General features: G+C 32.8%; 1 non-coding gene across 1 annotated transcript; it reads right to left on the bottom strand.

The window, feature by feature from the left end:
* Positions 1 to 21,294: 21,294 nt before the first annotated feature.
* On the bottom strand, positions 21,295 to 21,401 carry LOC117203698 (U6 spliceosomal RNA). Its single transcript, XR_004486565.1, has one exon. It is a non-coding gene; the product is annotated as a U6 spliceosomal RNA (small nuclear RNA).
* Between the last annotated feature and the right edge of the window lie 2,370 nt (positions 21,402 to 23,771).

The raw sequence follows: 23,771 nt of genomic DNA, 5'->3' as shown, positions 1-23,771 counted from the left end.
ATATATACATACATATATGTATACATATATATATATACATATGCTATATAGATACACAAATATAACATGTGGTTTTCCTTCATGAACATTGATAGCACAAATGCATTTGCAAGATAGTGTAAGTGGGGAGATTTTTTATTATAATTGTCACAAAAAAAATGTAAGGTCACACTGAGAAAATTTTGGTAGTATAATGGAGTATGTACTACTAAAAATTATTCAGGAAAAAAGAAGCAACCTATTACTCTAATTATAAACTTTAATTCTTATGTTGTTATAGACTGATAAAAAGAAGAGTCATTCTAATAAGCCTATCAAATTCTCTATGTGTATGGTCACAGACATACTCTGTCTTTAATTTAATAATTAGTAATATATATCTAAAGAATATATCCTCTTTGGTTTAAGGCAATGGTAGAAAATATCAAAAGAAACCAAAAGAAAATTATGTATTAATTTTCTGCTGTATGACGAAGAATAAATATGGCACTGTTAACAAGGTTTTTTTTTTCCCCCTAAGATCATAAAGTACTTTTAAGCAAAAGTTAATTATACTGCAGCATAACACCACCACCCCCCGAGGCAATATACTTCTTGTAATCAGAGTAAATATCCAGTGCACACGAAGTAATTTAAAACGCAAACAGTATTATCATTAATACTAGTAGTTATGCATCAGTAGAAAGGGCATTGTGGGAATAGTTTAGAAAAGTAAATAAAATTATTTCTCTTACAAAACACATATTCTATTTACATAGTATTTTTCTTAAAGAAGTTCAAACAGTTTAGACCTAACAAAACTTCAGGTCACTGACTGAGTCAACAAATCCTTCAGTAAAACAGAGCAATCTCTAGGCTATTCTCCACTGGATACCCTTCTGTTTGTAAATTCTATTGAGACATAAGTTTAAACTCTATCCACAAAGCAGAGCTCAGAGAGGTCCATTCTTGCTATCTTAATAGACATATTAATAGCTTTACAGTGAGACATCAGCCCTTTCCTTTGTGTAACTCCCCAAGAATAAGGAAGAAGGGTCTTCGTGAGCCTGTTGTATGGCTACTTTGAGAGGGAACCCCACTGGTAGTTTATTGTAGAAAAGAGAGATTCAACTTCTGGTAATGGCAGAGTAATTTGTATCTGACTAACCCTTTTATGGATATTCCACAGACAATTATAAATTCTAGAAAAAGTATTAAAATCAGTTACTTGGAGGCACTAGAGAGTGATCAAACTGAGCATAGATGATCAACCCTTGAAGGAAAGGAAATGCATTGAGAAAGATTTCAGTTTATTCTCTTTCTACCTCACAGTACTCCCAGACCCTAACTGGATGATCAAACTCAGTCAGAAAGCTGCATTCACACTGCATAATGAATGGGATCTAAGAGCAGAATTCAGGGCTGACAAAGTACTTGAAATGTGTGTGTGTGTGTGTTTGTGTGTGTGTGTGTGTGTGTGTGTGAGAGAGACAGAGACAGAGATAGGGGAAACATGGAAAAGAGGGAGACAGTGAAAGTAACTCCAACATGTCATATAAACTATGAACTGATCGGGCATACATTGGGGAGAGTGCAAGACCAACAGAAATCAAAAGTTGAAAGCCTAAAATCCTGAGCAGCAATTTTAGCTGCTGCCCAAAACAGGGGAAAGAGAGGTTGAACTTGAGTGAAATATGTGAACTACCTTCTAGAATAAAATCAGCATTCTTAAAAGGAAGAAAACAGAACCCAAAGTCTCTACAATACACTAGCCACAATATTCAGTATATAATAAAAATTTTTAGACATGCAAATAAATAGGCAAAAGTGACCCAAATCAGGAAATAGACATATAGTCAATAGAAATAGAACCCAAGATAAGAAAAATATTGGAATTAGAAGAAAAGTACTCTGATGTTACTAAAAGTATGTTCAGAGTATTAAAAAATATTGTCATAATGATGGAACAAATGGGGAATCTTAGCAGAGATCTTAAAACTAAAAATACTGAAAATTTAAAAAAAATTAAGAAAAACTGAAAATTACAGCATCTGAAGTAAAAAGTAAACAAGATAGACAATAACAGACAGAAGGTAGTACTGAAACTCAATGATAGAAATTATCCATTCTAAAGAAAAGGGTGGAGGGAGGTCCAAGAGGGAGGGGACATAGGTATACATATAGCCGATTCACTTCATTGTACAGCAGAAACTAACACAACATTGTAAAGCAATTATACTCCAATAAAAAAATTAAATAAAAAAATAAAATAAAGAAAAGGAAAAGAAAATATTTTTTAAAATAAACAGAGCTCTAATTACCTATTGAAAAATATCTAATATACGTGTGTTTGGAATCCCAGAAGGAGAGGAGAAATAATAAGGCAAAAATATTTTTGAAGATATAATTATCAAAAATTTCATAAAGTTCCACAGCAAGATAAATGCAAACACAGCTACACCTAGAGACATTGTAGTAGAATTGTTGAAAATCAAAGATAAAGAGCACATCTCAAAAACACCCAGAAAAAACAAAAACATATTACTTATTGGGAAACAATTGTAGAGAAAAATGCAGGACAGAATTCAACGGGTTAAAAATGCAGGACAGAATTCAACTTGTTAAGATCTAAAAGTGCTGAAAAACAATGTTAACCAGAAATTCTATACCAGTGAAATTATCCAGCAAAACGAAAGGCAAAATAACAATTTCTGGATATGAATGGAAGCTAAAAGAATATATTGCCAAGAGACCCATAGTACAAGAAATGCTAAAGGGAGTTCTTCAGGCTGAAGGGATATGACACAAGATGGAAATTCTGAGTTATAGAAAGGAATGAAGAGCACCTGAAATGATAAGTGGATCGATAAAAAAAACTATATATTTGTTCTTAAGTTTTTTAATACGTATTACTATTTAAGCAGAAATCATAACATTGCATAGTATTTTTAAAACATATTTAAATGTAACATATATACCAATAGCATAAAAAATTAGAGTAAATGGTACTATATAGTTGTAGGAATCTTACTTTTAACGTGAAGGGACAGAATTTCAAATCCAAGTATTAAGTTAAGGGGTGATATTGTAAGGACTGTAATACCTGAAACAACCAGTAAAAAAAAAAAGTGCAAATTGATATGATTAAAGAGACAATACATTATTTAAAATGAAAAAAAAATTTTTTTTCAATTAACCCAGAAGGTAAGAATGGAAGGATAGAAGGGAAAAAAGGCAGATGGGGAAATAACAAATAGGTAAATTTAGACCAAATGTCAATGAATAATAAGTATACATGTGGACTAAAAACCATCATTACAAGACAGAGAGCGTCAAATGGAATTTTAGAAAAGAACAAGATTCAGCTATATGGTTTGTAAAAGAAATATATTTTAAATATAAAGTCACAGAAAGATTGAATAGAAAAGATAAAGTGTGCAAACAGCAAGCATAAGAAAACTAAAGAGACTCCATTAACATCAGAAAAAATGTTATTATATTTATTTATTTATTTATTTTTGCACTATGCGGGCCTATCACTGTTGTGGCCTCTCCCATTGCAGAGCACAGGCTCCGGATGCGCAGGCTCAGCGGCCATGGCTCACGGGCCCAGCTGCTCTGCGGCGTGTGGGATCCTCCCAGACCAGGGCACAAACCCGTGTCCCCTGCATCGGCAGGCGGACTCCCAACCACTGCGCCACCAGGGAAGCCCAAAAATGTTATTTTAAGTTAAAGAGTAATATTAGAGGTAAAAAGGGACATTTCATAACAATAAGACAATCATTTTTTTACCATAGTAATTGTAAGTATGAAGTCACATTTACCAATCACCTCAACCTAACTGGAATTTATCAAACACTAAACCAAACATCTGCAGAATACACTTTCTTTCCTAATGCAGATGAAACGTTCACCAATTTGACCATATGATGGGCCATAACGTAAGTCATAATAAATTTCCAAAGATTAAATACTTACAGATAATGGTATCTGACTGCAAAAAGAAAGTAATGATAAAGATATGTGTATCTATATGTAAAATTACCAATCTAAAATAAGTAGAAAGAAAGAAATTTTATAGAACACAGTGGGAATCAATGAAATACAAAACAAACGATGGAGTAAAATAATAAAGCAAAAATTGGGGGTTTGAAAAAAATTAGTAAAATGAATAAACTTCTAACAAGGCTGATGAGGAAAATAATAGAAAAAATACAAAGTTTCAATATCAAGATTGAAAGAATATTACTACAGATGCTACAGACATTAGAAGGCAAAAAAGTTAATGTACACAATTTTATGCTAATACATTTTAAAACTTAGATGAGAAATACCGATTAACAAAATGAATGCACATGAGGTAGAATATTTGAAGTAGGCGTATGTCCATTAGAGAAATTTAATTTTTGTGGAAAAAAAAATGTGCTACAAAAATGGAAGAAAATAAACCTGTAGGTCCAAATAGTTTCCCTGGCAAATTCTGTTAAACATTTAAGGAATGAAAAATACCAATCTTACATAAATTTTGATAGAATGGAGAGAACAAGATAATCATTTCCAACTCATTTTATTAGGTTATCATAACCTTTTTAATAAATCCTGATTAAAATGTTATAAGAAGAAATAAAATTACAGACTCATGAATACATTTTTAAAAATCCTTAATAAATGATTTGCAAATCAAATCCAGCAATACAAAAAAAAATACAAAAACAAAAAACAAACCAAAAAAACATGAATATATGGTTAGTTTAGGTTTATCCCAGGAATGCAAGTTCCTTAAAATATTCATAGTTCAATCTAATTATCATAAATACATGATGAAGAAGAAAAAATATGATCACTTCAATAAAATAAAAAAGCATTTGACAAAATTCAGTATCTATCCAAAAACTCTTGGTTAAGAAGTAGATTGTGGTTTTATTTTCTAAATTTTAGTTTTGCTTTACATATTTGAGGCTGTGCAATTAGTGCATATATATTACAAATTATTAAATATTCCTGGTGGATTCTAATTGTTAGTGTAGTAATGATTATGATTATAAAATGCCTATTTATCTCTAGTAATGGTTTTTGTCCTACAATCTACTTAGTCTGATATTAGTATAGCTATACCAGATTGCTTTTGGTTTTAATTTGCATTGTATGTCTTTTTATCCTTTACTTTTGACCTTTATGCATACTGATAATTTAGGTTTATCTCTCATAAGCAGCAGATAGTTCCTTTTTTAATTTAGTTTGAAAATCTTTGCCATGTCATTATAATATTTAGCCTATTACATTTAATTACATACATATTTAACTTTAGATCTACTATATTCCCATTTTCTATTTTCCTCATCTTTTGATATTCCTTTTCCCCGAACTTTCTTGCCTTCATTCAGTTAATTATTTTTATTATTCCCCTTTTCCTCCTAATAATTCATTATCTTAATGTTTTCACAAATGTATTAGTGGATACCCTAGAGATTAAAATGCATTCTTGATCTATTAAAGGTCAACATAAATTTGTACTTTTACTAATTTCAACATATTGCAAGAACATTAAAACACGACTTCTATTAGTGCCCTCTTGTTTCTGCTTTGGTTTTCATATAGTTTACTTTTACGTACATATTTTAAACCCTATAATGCACTACAAATATATCAGTTTTATATCAGTTTTATATCATTACTCTTCCTTTGCTTTACTCCCATACTTACATCACATATTCTCCATTCCTCTCAGTAGCTCTGTGTTTCCTTACCTAGTTGTTTTTCTTTTACCCGAAGAATTGCCTTTTGGTGTTTCTTTTCTTTAATGTGGGTCTGCTGGTGACAAATTCTCTATTTTTGGTTTGTGTGAAAATGTCTTTATTTCACCTTTATTTTTAGCAAGATAACTTTGCTAGCTATAGAATTCTAGGATGGTAGCTGTATTTTTCCCTGCATTTTGAAAAGATAATTACATTGTTTTCTGTCTTTCATTAATTTGGTTGAAAATCAGCCCTCACTCTTATTCCTCATTTGAAGTAAAACCAAAGGTTGTTTTTTGACTGCTTTTACTTTTTTGACGTGTGCTACATTTTACTATGATATGCCTAAATGTGCTTTTCTTTAAGCCTGCTTGATGTATGCTGACTTTCAAGATCATGTCTCAAAATATTTTGTTGGTTTTGGAAAATTCATTGCAATTATGTCTTTAAATGTTTTCCCACGGTATTTTCCTTCTCTTCTCTTCTTATAACTCCAGCTGTACATATAATATGCCTTTTATCACACCACATTATTTTTTATGCTTTTATCTATTTTTTTGGTATTACTTTGCCTTACCATGTTTCAAACTGAATATTATACATATATATATACATATATATTTTTTAAATGACTCAGTCTCTTTTCTTAGGTTAATTTCAGTTACTGATTTTTCAGTTCTAAAATTTCCTTTGCTTATTTTTAATAGTTAATGAAATTCTCCATTTTACCACTTAAGTTCTTAAACCTATTAACCCTTGTCATTTCACTGTCTGCATCTGATAACTCTATTATCTGGATTCCTATGTGTTTGTTTCTTTTGCCTCTTGTCTCTGCTTTCATTCAGGTATTGTTTTCTCTCATTCCTGGTTATATTTATGTGAACATTGGACATTTCATATTAAAAATTTTAAAGAGAATGTGAGACCTTGGATTACCTTACCTTCTCTTAGAAAAGATTTACTTTTATGTTGTTTATGGAGACAGATTATGGGCACTAGCAATCACAAATCAATTTAGGATATTAGAGATTAAGATGATTCAAAGAGGGGCTTCAGTCCTTCTAAGCACTGTTCTACTCCCATTTTAGGACACATATTCCTTTGGTAAGCACTTCACAGTACAACAGAACCCCTGCAGTTTTTATGGTAGCCCTTTCCTCTTGGCAGTAGTGGAATGACAACTTTTATCCCCTCATTAATGAGACTGCTAGAATCTCTTTTCAGCCTCGCAGCCTCTTTGTCACTTTGGTAGAATTTCTCAACCTATCAGCTTTTGCTCTGGAAGCCGAAGATGCCTTGAAATAAACAGCAGCACTAGGAGCAGGGTCACCACCATTTGGAATCTTGGACCCACAGTCTTTATTTCTTGGTAGTTCTCCAATGACTTCAAAGACACTTTATATGTAATCTCCCCCTAACCCATCCCACATCGGTTTTTCTGACAGTTCTTGGAGGGAGGTAGTTGACCTTCCATTGCCAGATACAGAAATCCACCTGAAACTATTGACTCTTCCATCGGAGCCCTCATTTTATGTCTCTACTCAAAAATCAGAAGTTTTCTGATTCTACTACAAACACTTATTCCACTCTAACCATATCTATTTCTGTTTGATATCTTAAAATTCTTTGAAATGCCTAGAATTCAGAACACATCTCAGTACATAGCAACTTCCTTCTTCTTATTTCTCAACCCAAGTAGCTTGAGCCATCCTTGACTCATCCTTTTCACTTACAGTCCACCTCTAATCTATCAATACATTCTTTAAGTCTATCTTAAAACATATTCAAATTTTTACCACTTTTTACTACTTCCACTGCTGTCACCCTGATCTAAGCCACTGTTATCTCTTGCCTAGTTTTTTTGCAATAACCCCATCACTAGCTTCCTGGCTTCTGCTCTTTTTCATGACATATAGTCTCACCACAGAAGTCAGAATGGTCCTGTTGGAATTAAGTTATTCATGCCACTGATTTACTCAAAACCACCCAGTGACCTCATATTTCACTCAGAGTAAAAGGCAAAATTATTTTAATTGTCTACCACACTTTTCCCAATGTACACTCCTTATCATCCCTTACCTTCCTGAATTCATCTACTAATTGCTCTCTAGTTATACTAATCCCTCTTATCAGATACTCCCCCATGAAGACATTTGTATATGTTTTTCTCCCTTCCTGTGCAAGTTTTCCTTCAGACATCTGCATGGCTTGTTCCCCTACTTTTTCATCTCTTTACTCAATATTTCCCACTCAATGAGCGCAGTTCAGAGAAGAAAGAAACTAAATGGCCAGTATATGAATATATGCTTAAACTTAATTTTCTGAAAATTCAAATTACCAAAAGAACAAAATATCTTTTATACATGAATAGATAGCTAGCTGGATAGATAGTTAGAAAAGGAAATAGATATTATGATTCATAATACCAAGTGGATCTCTTATATACTGCAAATCAGAATGGAAATTGGCTGACCATTTTGAAAACAAATTTGAAAATATCTAACAAAAATGAATATGTAGGGCTTCCCTGGTGGCGCAGTGGTTGAGAGTCCGCCTGCTGATGCAGGGGACACGTTCGTGCCCCGGTCTGGGAGGATCCCACATGCCACGGAGCGGCTGGCCTGTGAGCCGTGGCCGCTGAGCCTGCGCGTCTGGAGCCTGTGCTCTGCAATGGGAGAGGCCACAATAGTGAGAGGCCTGCGTACCGCAAAAAAAAAAAAAAAAAAAAAATGTAAATATATGATTTAGAAATTATTTTACCAGCTTTATAACTTGAAGAACTATTGGCATATAGTACATACTATATGTACTATGTACAATATGTACTATGTACAATACTATATGTACTATATGTACTATGTACTATATGTACTATATGTACTATGTACTATATGTACTATGTACAATACTATATGTACTATGTACAATGTATGTACATATGTACAATGTACTAAGATGTACTGGTAATGTACTAGGATGTTCACAGAAGCATTGTTTGTAATCAAGAAAAACTATAGAAAAATATCAAATTATATCAACAGGGGATGAGACAAAAAACTGTGGTATAGTCTTACAACATAATAAAGCAGTTGAAATTAATGAATCATGTATACATTAATCAACATGTATATATCTCTGGAATATTATATGATTAAAAAGTTATGAAAACATCATGTAATATGGGCTTCTTTATGTCAATTTTAAATGCAAACCAAAATACTATATATAATATAAAGTATGCATATGAAGCAAAAGTATAAGAATGTAGATCGAAAAAACAAACATCAACGTCAATATCATTGTTATATCTGAGAGGGAGAAAACAGTATGGATGACAATGCTTAAGTCGGATCTTTTACTGTTTGACTTCTTAAAGAATAAAGGAAAGTGACAAGTATGGTAAACTGTTTTCATTTGTTTTTTCTAATATATTTTATATTTGGATGATATGAGCTTGGGTGTGTGCTGGTACTTACTGCTTAATGCTTTTCTATTTAACATATTTAATATTTTTAAAAAATAGAACAAAGTGGGTATATATTTCCTTTCCTTTCATATATGTACAAGATGAAAATATTTCAGTAGTTTGTCTGCAACACAAAGAGAAGAACGTTCAACTTGAGATACTTCATGTAATGTTTTTGTTAGTTATTTGTTGATATTCCAGATACACAAACTTTTCTAACCTATCAAAACCAAGCAGCTTTGAATTTATTAGCTAGGAAGAGGTAAACTGAGCTAATTTATTGAAGAATTTAAGCACCACATGTGCTTAGAGGCCTAGTTAAGTTATAAGACATTACACCTTGGGGGGTCAGTCTATTTTTCCCCAGCTGAAAAAGATCTACAATCTCTAAATACATTAAAACCTTAATTTCTACATTGGGATCAGTTCCCAGCTTAACAAGTTAACCTCTCTTTCATTAGGGATAAGCTAAAAGCAAGACGTAATTAAAGATTTTATTCAGAGAGAAACGGATAGCTGTGACTCACGCACAGATGTTTACTGGAAAAAATTTTTCTTCTCATACAAGAACTGTCCACAAAAATATTTTAAGATAAAATAGCATTTGGTGGGATCAAAATGTATTCCTTTGGAAGAAATGAGGAAGGATTATGTTGCCTAAACTAGCTTACAAATTTGACCTGAATCTCAGTAGAGCGATATCTTTCTCCACTGAGATTTTATTAAAACAAAGTCTTCAAGGTGTGTCTAAGATATACTCCAAGTTATAATATATTTTTTATAATAAAGAGAATGAGGGGAGCTTAAATGTCATCTAGTACATATATTACTATTTTTAGGTGAAGGATCTAAGATCTTAAAAAGTTGAAAGTCTAAGATTTCATAAGAGGCCATGATAAAATTTAGAGCTGCAAAGGCCTAATTTCCTCCTAGTTTACCCTCTTTACTATCTGGTTCCTTTGATTAATAAATCTAGGAATTTTAAACTTCAGATACCTTTATTCTCTGTCACTTCACTGCTTCCAACACTTCAAAAGTTTAAGATCCCGTATTTCTATATTGACAAATATCCACTTACCTTTAGAATTTTAATGTGTCCAGATAAAAAAGGCATAATACTTACTAGGAGAACATGAACAAAATCTCTCCTTTAATTTAAAAAAGTCTTTGCTTTACCTTTCTATATTTTTCTCAAGAGAGATATTTCATTATTACAATATAAAAAGATACATCCTATGTGCAATAAAAGTATGACTGAATATATGTATTTATGCACATATGAAGTATACTTCCTTGAAGTTTTCAAACATGAGACAGTCAGTACTTCTAGAGATTTGGGTATAGAATATTCTAGTAATAAAATATTATAATGTTCTCCTCATAAATGCAAATTGCACCTTTACTATTATTACCATCTCTCTGTTGTTTCTGATACTTGTTACCATGTATGTATTAAGTTTGGAAATTCACCAACCTCTTTTTTTTTCTAAGCTAGTCTTCTTACATAAAGTAGTTTGGGCCTTCCCCTCTCCCCCATTTGCCAGAAAGCTGAGCAAAGTGCACTGCATTTTTCTAGGTGAGTCAGATGGTCACCTTCGTTTTAAAACAGTAATATGTAAAAGCTTAAATTAATTCATCTACCTCTGCTAATTATTTTGAGGTAAATAAAATGTGGCACTATTATCTTGGTTTCCTTCTGCCCTCCTTTATAGAAGTTATTAAAATGTAACCATCTAAGGCTTATGTACAGATTAATATGAATTTTTCTATGCAAAATTTTAATGTGGCTTCTTATTCCTGAAATGTTTGGCTTTTAATTTAAAAAAACCCTTTTTAAAAAATAATGATGATTAAAGATTTTACATGCTACTTTTTATTTCTTTGCTATTACCATTATAAATTTGCCTTAGAATACACATTCCTTCAGGAATATATATGCAAATAGTTGCACATGAATCAGACCATGAACCTCCTCTGGGTAACAGTTATTACAATCAAAGTAAATAGGCAGATAGTTACTGAGATCTAAAGAGCTTGCACATCCTAAACCTTCAGACAGCAAATCTATTCTGACACCAAAACCACCTCCCTATGGCCTGAGTACAACAAGCAAAGTAAATTATGTCAATGAAAATGTTTTCAATTCCCACTATTAAAGGGATAGAATAAAATGGTCTTACGAGATATGAATCCAACGATTAAAAAAACAAACTCATAAATTCCTTATATAGAGAATCACAAAAGACAAGGAGAAAGCATTGCAGTTGCAGTAGGTTGTAGTGCTTGACTACATTTTAGAATTCTAAGATCCATGTGATGAGGGCATTTGATGACTAGATGAGGAATGCATAGAAGGGAAGTGAAATAGACACCAGATGGAAGGTAAACAGGAGGCAGTTATGGTGCATGGAATGTCACTGACCATCAGAAAACACACATTTTTAAAAATTGAATAAATGTGACACATCACAATGTGTAAATTTAAGGTGTACAGCATGTCACTTTGATACATGTATATATCGTAATACGGTTGCTCTTGTATGAATATTTTTTACATTACATACTGATAGTACATTATTGTCTATATTCAAGATACTGTACATTATATCTCTATGGCTTATTTAATACTTGTTACAAGTTTTAACCCTTATTTACCCACCCCTATCCCCTGGTAACCACAGTTTTATTTTTTTATTATTATTATTTTTTAGAGGTTTGACATTTTTAGATTTCACATATAAGTGACATCATACGGTGTTTGTCCTTCTCTGTCTGACTTATTTCACATAGCGTAACATGCTCATTGTCCATCCATGTTGTCAAAAATGGCAGGATAACCTCCTTTCTCATGGTAGAATAATGTTGCATTGTGTATATATGCCACATCTTTTTAATCCATTAATCTGTTGATGGGCAACTGGGTAGAAAACATGAATTTAAATCTTGCTTTTGCTACTACTTAACACAGAATCATCTACCTTCTCTGAGTATCAGTTTCACTGTCTGCATGATGAAGATAAGGTCTACTCTATAAAGAAGTTAAAATGATTGAGAGCCTTCAAGAAAAAGTCCCTAAAAAAATCGCATACAATGCATGTGAACGGATTTCAAGAAGGGGAAGCTGCTGCTTTATTAATAGCCATAAAGACTTCTTTTTCTATGTCATCAAGCATCTACATTGCACAAATTTATACATGAAAATGTATAATTTTTAAAATGAAATTTTTTGCTTTTCATATTTCTTTGTATCCAGTAGAGACCTTTCAAACCTGAGCCAATGTTATCCCTGCCTTGGGTGAAAGGTAGACATAGCCTAAAACAAAAGAAGGCAATTGAACTTCTCAGCAAGTTTTAAAATATGTAATTGGGATAACAATCTGAAATACAAAGTGCTTTTCATTTGCAAATGCCACACATTTGACAGAGAAGAAAAACTGTGGACTTGTAACTTACTTGCTTGAGTACCAAGAGCCCAATTTAGTAGATTTGGGGCTTGGTTTATTAAATAAATCACTAAATAGGGAATGATAATGACAATTCATAGTAACATTTTTATGTAAAATAGTATTGTTGTTTCATGGCTGACACTTACACAGTGCCGACTGTTTGCCAAGACCTTTTCTTGGGCTTCACATATATTCACTTATTTAATCTCAAAAAACCTATGAAGTAGGGGACATGGCAGACAATAGGGGTTCAGTAATTTGCTCAAGATCATTGAGCTGTTAAGGAAAAGCTTTGAAGGCAAGCAGCCTGATTCTATAGTTTTAATTTCTACCCTTGACTGTATACAACAATATCTCTGGCTCCAAAATGACAGCCCTTCACCAAGAATGAAGGAAGGGCACCAAAGGGATGCATCTAGAACTCAGGTTTAAACAGACTCTTGAGAAGGGCTCTAGCTCTCTAGGTCAAGTTCAGTGGTGGTGGTGGGGGGGAGCCACCAGCAGGATGGGAACACTATACAAATTGAAGGGGTGGAAAGAGATCCCAAAGCTGTCTTCCCAGTGCCACCGGAAGTTACCCCGAGATATTGTACATGGGGCCCATCAACTGAGCAGCTGATTGAAATGCAGGGAGGAGTACTCTAAAGGCAACCTTGGGGAATTTTGTTCATCCCAGGAGGATAAGGTATGATAAGGCGGGCACAGCATGTGGCAAGATTGGTCACCCAAACCAGATAAGATGAGCTTTCCTTCTACTGAAGCCACTGTCAAATCCTATTCACAACCTTGCCTGTTAGGGCCATGTATTTAGGTGGTGAATTGCAAGCATACATTCCTATTATTATCTTATTTTCTATATCTCAGCAATAAAGAGCAATGTGCTCAAGGGGACAACTTAACAGGTGTCAAAATGAGACATTCTACATCAAAACACACAACAGCTAATTATTCCTAACCCTTCAACTATGTCGAGAGTTGGGGGAAAGTGACATCCTCTGTATATATGTGATTACATGAATGTGTGAAAAAAAGTCAGGTCCTCGTTCTACATAAAGCCTAGATGCAGACTGCTACTTATAAAATGTTAGTGCTTCATTTCCAATGTCTGGTGTTTCAGGACATGTTAACATACTGAGTATAGCTGACAAATTCAAAGAAGGACGTTTTCTCTGTAAAGTTTTATTGTTTCTCATGACACCTTATTATAATTGACAAACAACTCAATGTATGCTCAAAAGTAGAGACTATGAGAAAATTCTACTGTGGAGGTCCTAGCAGCATCATTTCTATGAATATAAAACACAAACACATGACTTTGGGACCACTTGTCTCCAATGCCAGCTCCATCACTAACCTCACTTCCACTTTACCTAGATGACATCTGCATTAAATGAATGCAGAGCCATGGTAGCCATGCCTTGGTTGTGGGTGTATTTTATGTAAATTTTTCTAACTCCTTCTCATCTTGGTCTCATTTCAACTCCATCCATTTTAATAGCATTCCTTGATTCTTCTGCCCCTCCCCATCTTGGATAAAGTTTGGAAGCAGTTTGTAGCTCCTGAAAGATAAACTGAGAATCAAGGAAGACATATTTCCCCCTTTAACAAATGGGCTATAACTACAGACATATTTGTGTGTATCATAAGTATATCTTATTACTAGAACACCAAAGAAAGAGTTCAAACTTTAACCATTAATATATTCTTCCCAGTGTGAATCTAATTGAAGGTTATAGTTTCAACTAAATTTGTGTTTGTCTACCCACATGAAGAAGAAAACAGAAGTAAAGCAATAATCTGAATACTTCAGGCAACAAATTTTTGCTTAAAATGTCTATCAAATATTTCACTAAAATAGTAAAAGAGTATAAGGGATGTAATCGATATTGATTTCCTCACCAATGTAATTCTGTGTCTTTGTTACATGATGCTACTGAGCTGTGAGCATTAAGAAATCCCTAACTGGGCCATAAAAACGTAAAAATTCTCATGGCTTAAAAATGCTGAGTGATTTGAAATCTTTAAGTATACTATCACTTTGCTGATGAGTTTAAGATTTTATACACACACACACATATATATTTTTTTCTAAATACAGACTCTTTTATAGGATGCCATAATATGTCTTTAAAAGAAATAAGGGTAGCAAAAGTAACTCTGGCGGTCCATTTAGTCAGCTTCTGAGCTACCGAAGGTAAGAAACTTTCTAAGATATGCTTGGTATTACTGCTTAAAAAAATTTTTTTTTAACTACAGCTACAGGTTTTAAAGATTTCTTTGAAACAACTGAAGAGTGAACTTTAATTCATGTTTTTTAAACAAAGGTTATATGAGACTTACAGCAGTCTTACAAAAGAAGAATATCAGCAAGAATTGCACATTACGCTCAGAGTGCAACTGACTTTCAAATTTCTCTACAGGTATTATTTCCCATGAATAGGAACAAAGAGCAAAAACAGTTAAAAAAGCATATTCAAATGTGTGCATAAAAAGGCATGGTAAATGAATACTGTTTAGTTTGCTGACATAATTACTTGAATGTAATTTTTATGAGTCGTAGAAATCTTGGCATTTTCACTGAACCAGATAATTAGACTCTGAATAGAACAGGGTCAGAATAATTAATACATCAAAACTAGATGAACTTTTTCTAATTATTTTTATTTAATCTCTATTATAATTATTGTTATACTCTGCTGAGCATGATTGCCTCATGTTCATAGATTTGAATGCAGTCTTATAGTTGCATCCTGGGACTTTGTGGAATATTAACAAACCGTGGCATGGAGAAATTAGAATGGTGTAGTTTCATGATGGAATTCTAAATTGGAATTTCATATTTTTCTATATAGTTGCACAAAATTTGTTCCATAATCATAAAAATATGAATTTAAAAACAAAAGTCTACTTTTCTTTCAAGTTACACTTCTCCAAAGTTCAAGAAAAATTATTTTCTCAGAGTTTTTTTTTTAAAGGCGTATCATCAGCTATTGAATTCATGTGAAATTTTCTGAAAGGGGATTACATTAATTTTTTCCTTATTTGAGAGCTTTTAATATCACGATAAATCTTAATCATTAAAGCAAATGTATCAACAGGAAGTAAAGACCATTACCAACTATTATTAAAGACTTTGAAATCTGTGTTAGAAAGTAATGGCGTAACTTTCAGATGATAGCTTCCTACTTGTGCCAGACCTTTGTGTACTCATGAAAATACAGAAAAATAGATTATAACAACCAATGAAACCACGAATACTGATGAAATACATTTAAATCTCAGGGCTGAAAGATTATATAAGTCAGTTAATAAATGATTAGAAACTAACCTATGTCTGAATATATGAAATTAGAACACTGTAATACAGAAAGGAAGGTCTTAGCCACCAATATAACATCCAATAAAGACTGTAATTCAAGGAGCCGGTGAGAAAGTTTGAGGTTTCTCTTAACTCCCAGTTCTCATTTCAGAGTTGGTCAGGACTACCCTATCCTACCCTTGTCACTATCTCTCATCAGTCTATGGAAGTCTACAACTTTCCCTTGTACAGGACTGAAAATTGATGAATTTAAGGAGTACTGCAAGGAAAAAGCAGGAATTAGTAGACTACTGCAAAAGCCTGCGAATAATTCATTCTGAGAATTTATAGAATATTTAAAATTATCTAGGAACTAATACATCTTCTAATATTTAGAATAAAGGACAGGAGACTCAGGATAACATTCTGCCTAACTTTTGTGTAACCGGGCTATTTAAATGTTTGCTTGATCCTGAAATTTGTCTAGGGAAGATACACATCATTGGGGAGAGCAGTAAAATGATTATGAGATTCTAGAAACACAAAGATAGAAAGTGATATCCATTGGAGAGAATAATGTCCTTTGCAAATATCAGCAGTGTTAGATTTTACCTCATTCAAGGATAAAAAAACATTGACCTTAAGCCAATAAATGCAGTTTTCACTTAAGAAAAAAATATTTGCCATAAGTATGTCAAATACATATAAAATGGGAAAAGAGAATAGGGAGAATGTTGAAGTATAAATGTTGCTGGCAAAGATATAAAAAGAATATGGGAGAGAAAAAAATGTCACAATGGAAAAATTAAAGTTGGCTTCAGCTGTAGTAAAGAACATAATTGGCCTGGTAGAAAATGAAATCACTAATAAAGATTACAGATATCTAAAAATAAAGAAAAACTGTAATAATAATAATGATAACAATAATAATAGATGCTATAGAAGAAAGAAAACAAAATATATAAATAACTGGCAGCCATTGGGAATGAATTAAAACAAATGAAGCTAAACAACCATTCATTAAGAGAACACTTTTCATGACTTTAGCAAAAGTAAACAAAACAAAACAAGAAGAGACACTACCTGAGTTTATGAGTCAGTAGAGTTCACTAACCTGCACCCCCCATACACACACACACAAATTAAGTGACTTAGAATAAACTTGGCAAAGTTTTTGAATTTTAAGTTTAAAGAAAAAATTCACTACTGTTTGAGCAAAGAGTAAAAATAAAGTCATACTGGTTTCAGATCCTATTTAACTCAGAGTGCCCAGAACACAATGCACAATGAGAACAAAGTTTTCAGAGAAAAATATTGTGGCACAAGAATATTCTGACCAAGAACAAAGTAGTTAATATGTGGGGCGTAACAGAATGATTTCTATGCTTAGATCTGCAGAATTCAGGACATAAACTGCTCATGGATACATCCCTTGAAACTTTTCCCTAAAAACGCACATCAGTAGGGTAAAGATAAATAATATTTAAAAACCGAAGAATGGGATATTTGAATCTGAAATTACTGTGTTATATATTGATATTAGTTTAAAACATATTTGCTCACCAAACAAAACACAATGCTCACATTGAAAGAAATAAGTTAGGTCTCTATATATGCTTATAACATAAGCAATGCCATAAGTGATATAAGTAACAATATAATTCTTATTCCTAGCAGGTATAAATGTTATGATCATGAATATATTATGATCTTTATATAAGCAGATGTAATATTCATCGAATAATTTGGGGACACTTGGCTTCTTGGAAAATAACCTTTAAATTGGATCCTTATTGCAAACTTTAAGTTAATATGAACTTAAGGTAAAAAAAGGATTAAAATTTATAAAGTAAATATATTTTTAGAAAAGATAAAAATATAAATGATAATATTTCTGTTCTTGAAGAATCACAGAACTTTTAAGCATAAACACAGCAAAATTCACGAAATTAAATATTGAAATGTTCCTCAGGAAGAAACGTATAGAAGTTTACCTTACCAAAATCAATGAACAGATGTGGTATAGGTTTCATTAATAAGACAATGTTATGCCATAAATATTTTACCCAATGGCCCTGTACATATCTGCCTAAACATGCAGTCATGCCAGTGTGTCAATAGCATTATAGAAAAAAATGATACAAACAAGTTAACACACATTAAATAATATACAACTTCCGTTTATTATAAACTTCACATATCCCAGCATCATATTAAGAGATTTACTTTAATAATCCAATTTGGAACTTGCAGCAAACCTCTTAGGTAAGTGCTATCTATTTTTCTACTGATGAATAAACTGAAACAGAAATAACTTATAGGAGTTGAAGCAGGATTTGAATCCAGGTCTAACTACAAAATTAAGCGGAGTCCGTTGTATGCTGCTTTCTAAGTATCTTACATGCAATGTAAGGAAAAGGTTTTTTCTGTGTTGTTCTTATCTATAGCCTCTTGGTTTAGCATACTGCCTGCTTATAGTATGCACTCAATAAATAACTGCTGCATGCTGAATGTATTTATATAAGACGCTGTATTAGAAACTGAGAAATATAACACTGAAAACAAATGAATATCTTACCCCAAGAAAGTTCTCATTAGGGTTTGGTAGGGTATGGAAATGAGGTATTTGAACAATACAGAACAGTACAGTGAACAATATAAACTATAAGGCAGATTTTTGGAAGTGCATTGAAATGCCCAAAAAGGAAGTGAGATCTAAAAGGAAGAGAGACCATGACAGAAACTAGGTAAGGAGATCCCCCAAACAAACTCTGTTTTCAACATGATCTGGCTATTGAAACATCCAATATGGCTTTCTTGGATGCTTTTTCATACAAAAATGGCTAAAATTAAGTATCCCCCCCCACCTAAGATATAATGATGTAATAAAAATTTCTGATTAATTAAGAAAAAAGGTTAGTCTGGATTAATCTATTTTAACTGTAAAATTAATATGTTAAACAAGAAGTTTGGTAGGAAAAATGGTGATACATTCACTTTAAATTAAGTTAACCCAAAAGAATTGATGGCTGACCTAAGTAATATTCATACAAAGGAAACACTAATAGGATCTTGTCCTTCTAATAGGCTAAATACTATAGTATAGTATTTAGCTATAAAACTACATTTAATCCTTGCAGATAAAAACTTAGGAGGTGATCATATAAGAGGCTTCAATGTTATGTCTTAAGGTAAATAATAAGAAATAATAAATAATTGGAGGAAAATGCCATCCAAAAAAGAGCAGATTTAACCTACTTTTATAACATTCAGGTTTTTGTTAAACCAGATTTCACTCTCACTCTATAAACTCTTCTCTGTTTGTTTTCCTTTCTATTCCTTTTTCTTATCCCCATTTTATTGAAAAAAAAAAAAAAAAACTTTTTTTTTTGTTTGTTTGGTTTTTTTTGCGGTACGCAGGCCTCTCACTGCTGTGGCCTCTCCCGTCGCGGAGCAAAGGCTCCGGAGGCGCAGGCCCAGCAGCCATGGCTCAGGGGCCCAGCCGCTTCGCGGCATGTGGGATCCTCCCAGACCGGGGCACGAACCCGCGCCCCCGACATCGGCAGGCGCACTCCCAACCACTGCGCCACCAGGGAAGCCCTTTTGTATGTTTAAGACATAGAATCTGAAATTGTCCATCTAAAAGTCATTAAATGGTGTTGTTTCTACTTAGAGTCTATACATTCACCTACAAGTTAGTAAGTATCTGGCATTTTTGTATTTGTTATTATTTTCTTGGTGTTTTAGTCTCATTTAATTGATTTGTGCATAAGAATCAGATTGGAAAAAAAATTAGGCACACATTGTGATATTTTATCCCAGTCACACAACACCCATATTTGCACCGGTTCTTCTGTTGCCAATCTCTGGCAGTTCATTCCATTGTCTCAGTTGCTTGATGTGCTTCCTGGCATTTTAGTATTTTATCAGTGAGTATTAACTTACAAGCGATAGAAGGAAATGGACTCAAGAACTCAGGCTTTCCATTTGGCAGGTATTTTTTATTGGTGCTCATGTCTGAATTGTTGACTATTCCTAAAATCATGACAGAATTTCTGTGAACCTTTTAATGACCTTAGTTAAGAACATTTTTATTTATGTAGTTTGGAAGCCTATAGAAAATGTGGACTTTCAGAAAAACTGGTTCAACACAGAGAATGAGGAAATAGCTGAGAACAAATATTAACCAAGTGAAATAAGTATTAAGAAGGCAAAGTAAGAGCAGAGGCAAATTATGGAATCTGTGCATTTAATTGGATTTAAAATTTCCCTTTGGCAATGCCCAGGGAACCATGAAGACTGGGAAAGGAGAAAATGGGCTGAAAAACATAAATCCTTTATATCAATAGCCATTCTTCAAAGAATTTTCCAAATATTAAATACTTTAGAGTTTGCTTGATGTTTATCACTTACTCTCATCAGAATTTGAACTCTTACTTTTATGTATTTAATATGAAAATACATAAATACCCTGTAAAATAAAGATTTAAAGTATAGCCTTCTGGAATGTGGAGCTACTCCTTTTTTCTGCTCTTAAAGAGTTTTTCTCAAACACTATCCACTCAATCACTTTACTCTGCTGACAGCCACTGCCATTGCAGCACAAACCAAGCCGAGGATAAGAAGATTTGGCAAGATGCAAACTGCATTCATGATTGTTTTTTCAGTAAACAGAATATATTTTTGTCTTACAAAATATTCAGTCCCTAAAACTGATTTCTAATTTGAACGTCTGCTATATTTTCAATAGTGACTTGGAAATATTGCAAAATGATCATAATTTTGATTTTAATAGCTTAGGAACTTCTCTAAAACCAGACAAATAATATGTGTAAAGTATTTAATACCAGGTACTAACTAGGCAGCTTTCAATGAATATTAGGCTTCTTTCTCTTTGTCTTCTTCAGTATACAGTATAAAAAATGAAATATTTATTATTTAAAGTTTAATTGTTTGGAACTATTTCATAGAATTACAAAACTTTAAGCAAATAATGGCTTTGGTTTCTTTATCAAGTTCTTATAAAAAAGACAAGGAATTTAAGTGTAGATTAGAGTTAGAAGTCTAAGAATTTTATTATATGACTAAAATCTTTTTGCCAATAAAAATTTTTTGTTCATCTTTCATTTAATTAAAAAGTTGTCCACTTTGCACCTGAGATTCTATTATCTGTCTGTCTTTCTAACTATCTATTATTTCTGGAAGTCATATACTTTCATACCGAAGTACATATACTCACAACACACAGATTTCGTTAAAAAAAAAAAATATTCACAGATGTGACTGGTTTTGACAGGTTCTTTTTTTCTATCTAAAAACTTTTGTTGACTAGAGACAGAATTCAACCTTTTAAAAACTTGCCTCATGTTAACAAGTATGAGACACCTGAAGAATGTACATGTCATCCTTGCTCAAGGACCATGTTAATCTTCTCTGTATCATTCCAGTTTTAGTATGTGTGCTGCTGAAGTGAGCACTGCATTTATTTTTAAAGCCTTAAGGACATAAGGAGTTCTTTCTCTACTGTCTTCTTTTGGGGGGAAGTTGGAGGCAGGTATGGACAAGCCATAAACACTCCATTTAGTTGTTAAATGTTTAATATTCTACTCCTTAAATGACTTATATCAAATGCAACCGACATTCATCGTTGTGCATTAATTGGCATACATACAGGGCACAGGAAAATGCTATCCCATGCAAAATTTAGATATGTTTCATACAGCATCATCTCCCAATTCCCAACATCAAGCTATAAAACCATATAGTGATATGGTCCCAGATGTCACGTGTCCCCTCATATATCTGAATGTATTTGTATACACACAGATTCAAATAACTCTGCACCCTCTTTGTCTTTTAGAGCGTTACCAAGTGTTCCAAAATCAGGAAGAAATTCTTGCCTATAATGCTTCTACAACACTGATGTTTGCTTCCATAGGGATATGGAGACATTCTTTTTATCTAAGAAATTTAAAAGTTACTCCTCAGATGTAAGGTAAATAGGTATTAGTATATAATTTGTCATGATTTCACTTTCCATTTCCTGTTCCTTAAAATTCTTATTTAAAAGTCTTTGGCTAGATTTCCCCTATAATTGAGGTTGAAACCTAAGACTACAGAATAAAAAATACAAAAAGTGGAACAGTAGGACATTATTCAAATTTTTGATCAGTGAATTAATGTAATACATACAGTCAGAAGACAGGATCCTGGTCTCATAGAGTAATTACTTTAGCTTGAATTCTTGAATTATCTGTTTACCTATGAAAAAAATATATATATTTACAATATTGCAAACGTACCTTACTTCATGCAAAGTTTAGTCAGTAAAGCTTCAACTTTAAAATGAATGGAAAATTAAAACACAAATCAAATAATTCAACTCTATTCATTTAGATCTGACTATGTCATGAAGAAGAAATAAGTTTTAAAAACTAGTGATTTTACATAGTTTGGTTATCGAGAGCACAAAATAGATTATTCATATCATTTTCAAATACTACTGAATTATGCCATACTTTTATTTTTTTTTAGTAAGACCTTTCTTGGGTTTTTTTTCTTTTTTTTTTAAATAAATTTATTTATTTTTGGCTGTGTTGGGTCTTCGTTGCTGCGTGCGGGCTTTCTCTAGTTGCGGCGAGTGGGGGCTATTCTTGGTTGCAGTGCACGGGCTTCTCATTGCCATGGCTTCTCTTTGTTGCAGAGCACAGGCTCTAGGCACGCGGGCTTCAGTAGTTGTGGCACACAGGCTCAGTATTTGTGGCTCGCAGGCTCTAGAGCGCAGGCTCAGTAGTTGTGGCACACGGGCTTAGTTGCTCCGCGCATGTGGGATCTTCCCAGACCAGGGCTCGAACCCATGTCCCCTGAATTGGCAGGCGGATTCTTAACCACTGCGCCACCGGGGAAGTCCCTATGCCATACTTTTATATGAGAATGCAACAGAGCTGTGAAAAGAGAGAACCTTGTCCTTTCCTGGTTCTTTAGAATTTCTTTTTGCAAATGTGCTTGATTGATTTAGTTGTCTCATATCCATGGAATATATATGGTTGTCTCAGATCTATGGACTAGATAGATTTATATGGGCTGCTTGTGGGAAACAAACAAAAGATAAATATAAAGAAACCATCTCTAGTTTTGTGTTTTTGCAGATCCACAAATATATCCCTGTACTATATATACAAATTATATCTCTCCATTTAGTAACAAAATGTACTCATGCAAAATTAGAGGTAACATTTCAATAGAGAGAGATTAATGTCCCTTTTAAATCTCTATTCCTACAATTGAATAATATTTTCTTAGTTAGTGTTTCTGTGTTGTTAAGAAAAATAAAACTTATTGGAAATTTGACATTTGAAAAAATTCTTATTTTTTGGATGCTTGCAAAGTTTAAATCATACTACAATACGCCCCAGAATCCCCATTCTCGTGTTTTCTGTTTTTGTTGCTATTGCTATTCTGCAATATTTTAAACCATTTCAATGTCAATCAAAAAGGTATACAAGTGATTTTTAAAAAACAAATGAAAACATATATTATGGTTCTTCAGTATAAATTATTACTTTGCATACATGTAAACTAATTGTATAGTAAAATTATTAAGCTTTATTAGTAAGAAAGGTACCATATGGTATAGGCCAAGGTTTTTATAATTTAAAATAGAATACATAGGAATGAATAAGGATGTTCTCCGAAATAAGGGTAATTAAATTTATCTGTATTAATTTCACATATTTATAAAATAATTCACCCCTCTTTATTTTAACTTCACTAATACAATCATCTTACCCCACTCATCAAAATAATAATCTGAGGTTTTTTCCCTTCACATAGCCCAGCAAAGTTAT

The sequence above is a fragment of the Orcinus orca genome, chromosome 2, assembly GCF_937001465.1.
Source record: "Orcinus orca chromosome 2, mOrcOrc1.1, whole genome shotgun sequence".
Taxonomy (NCBI): Eukaryota; Metazoa; Chordata; class Mammalia; order Artiodactyla; family Delphinidae; genus Orcinus; species Orcinus orca.
This window is presented reverse-complemented; position numbering and strand designations above follow the sequence as displayed.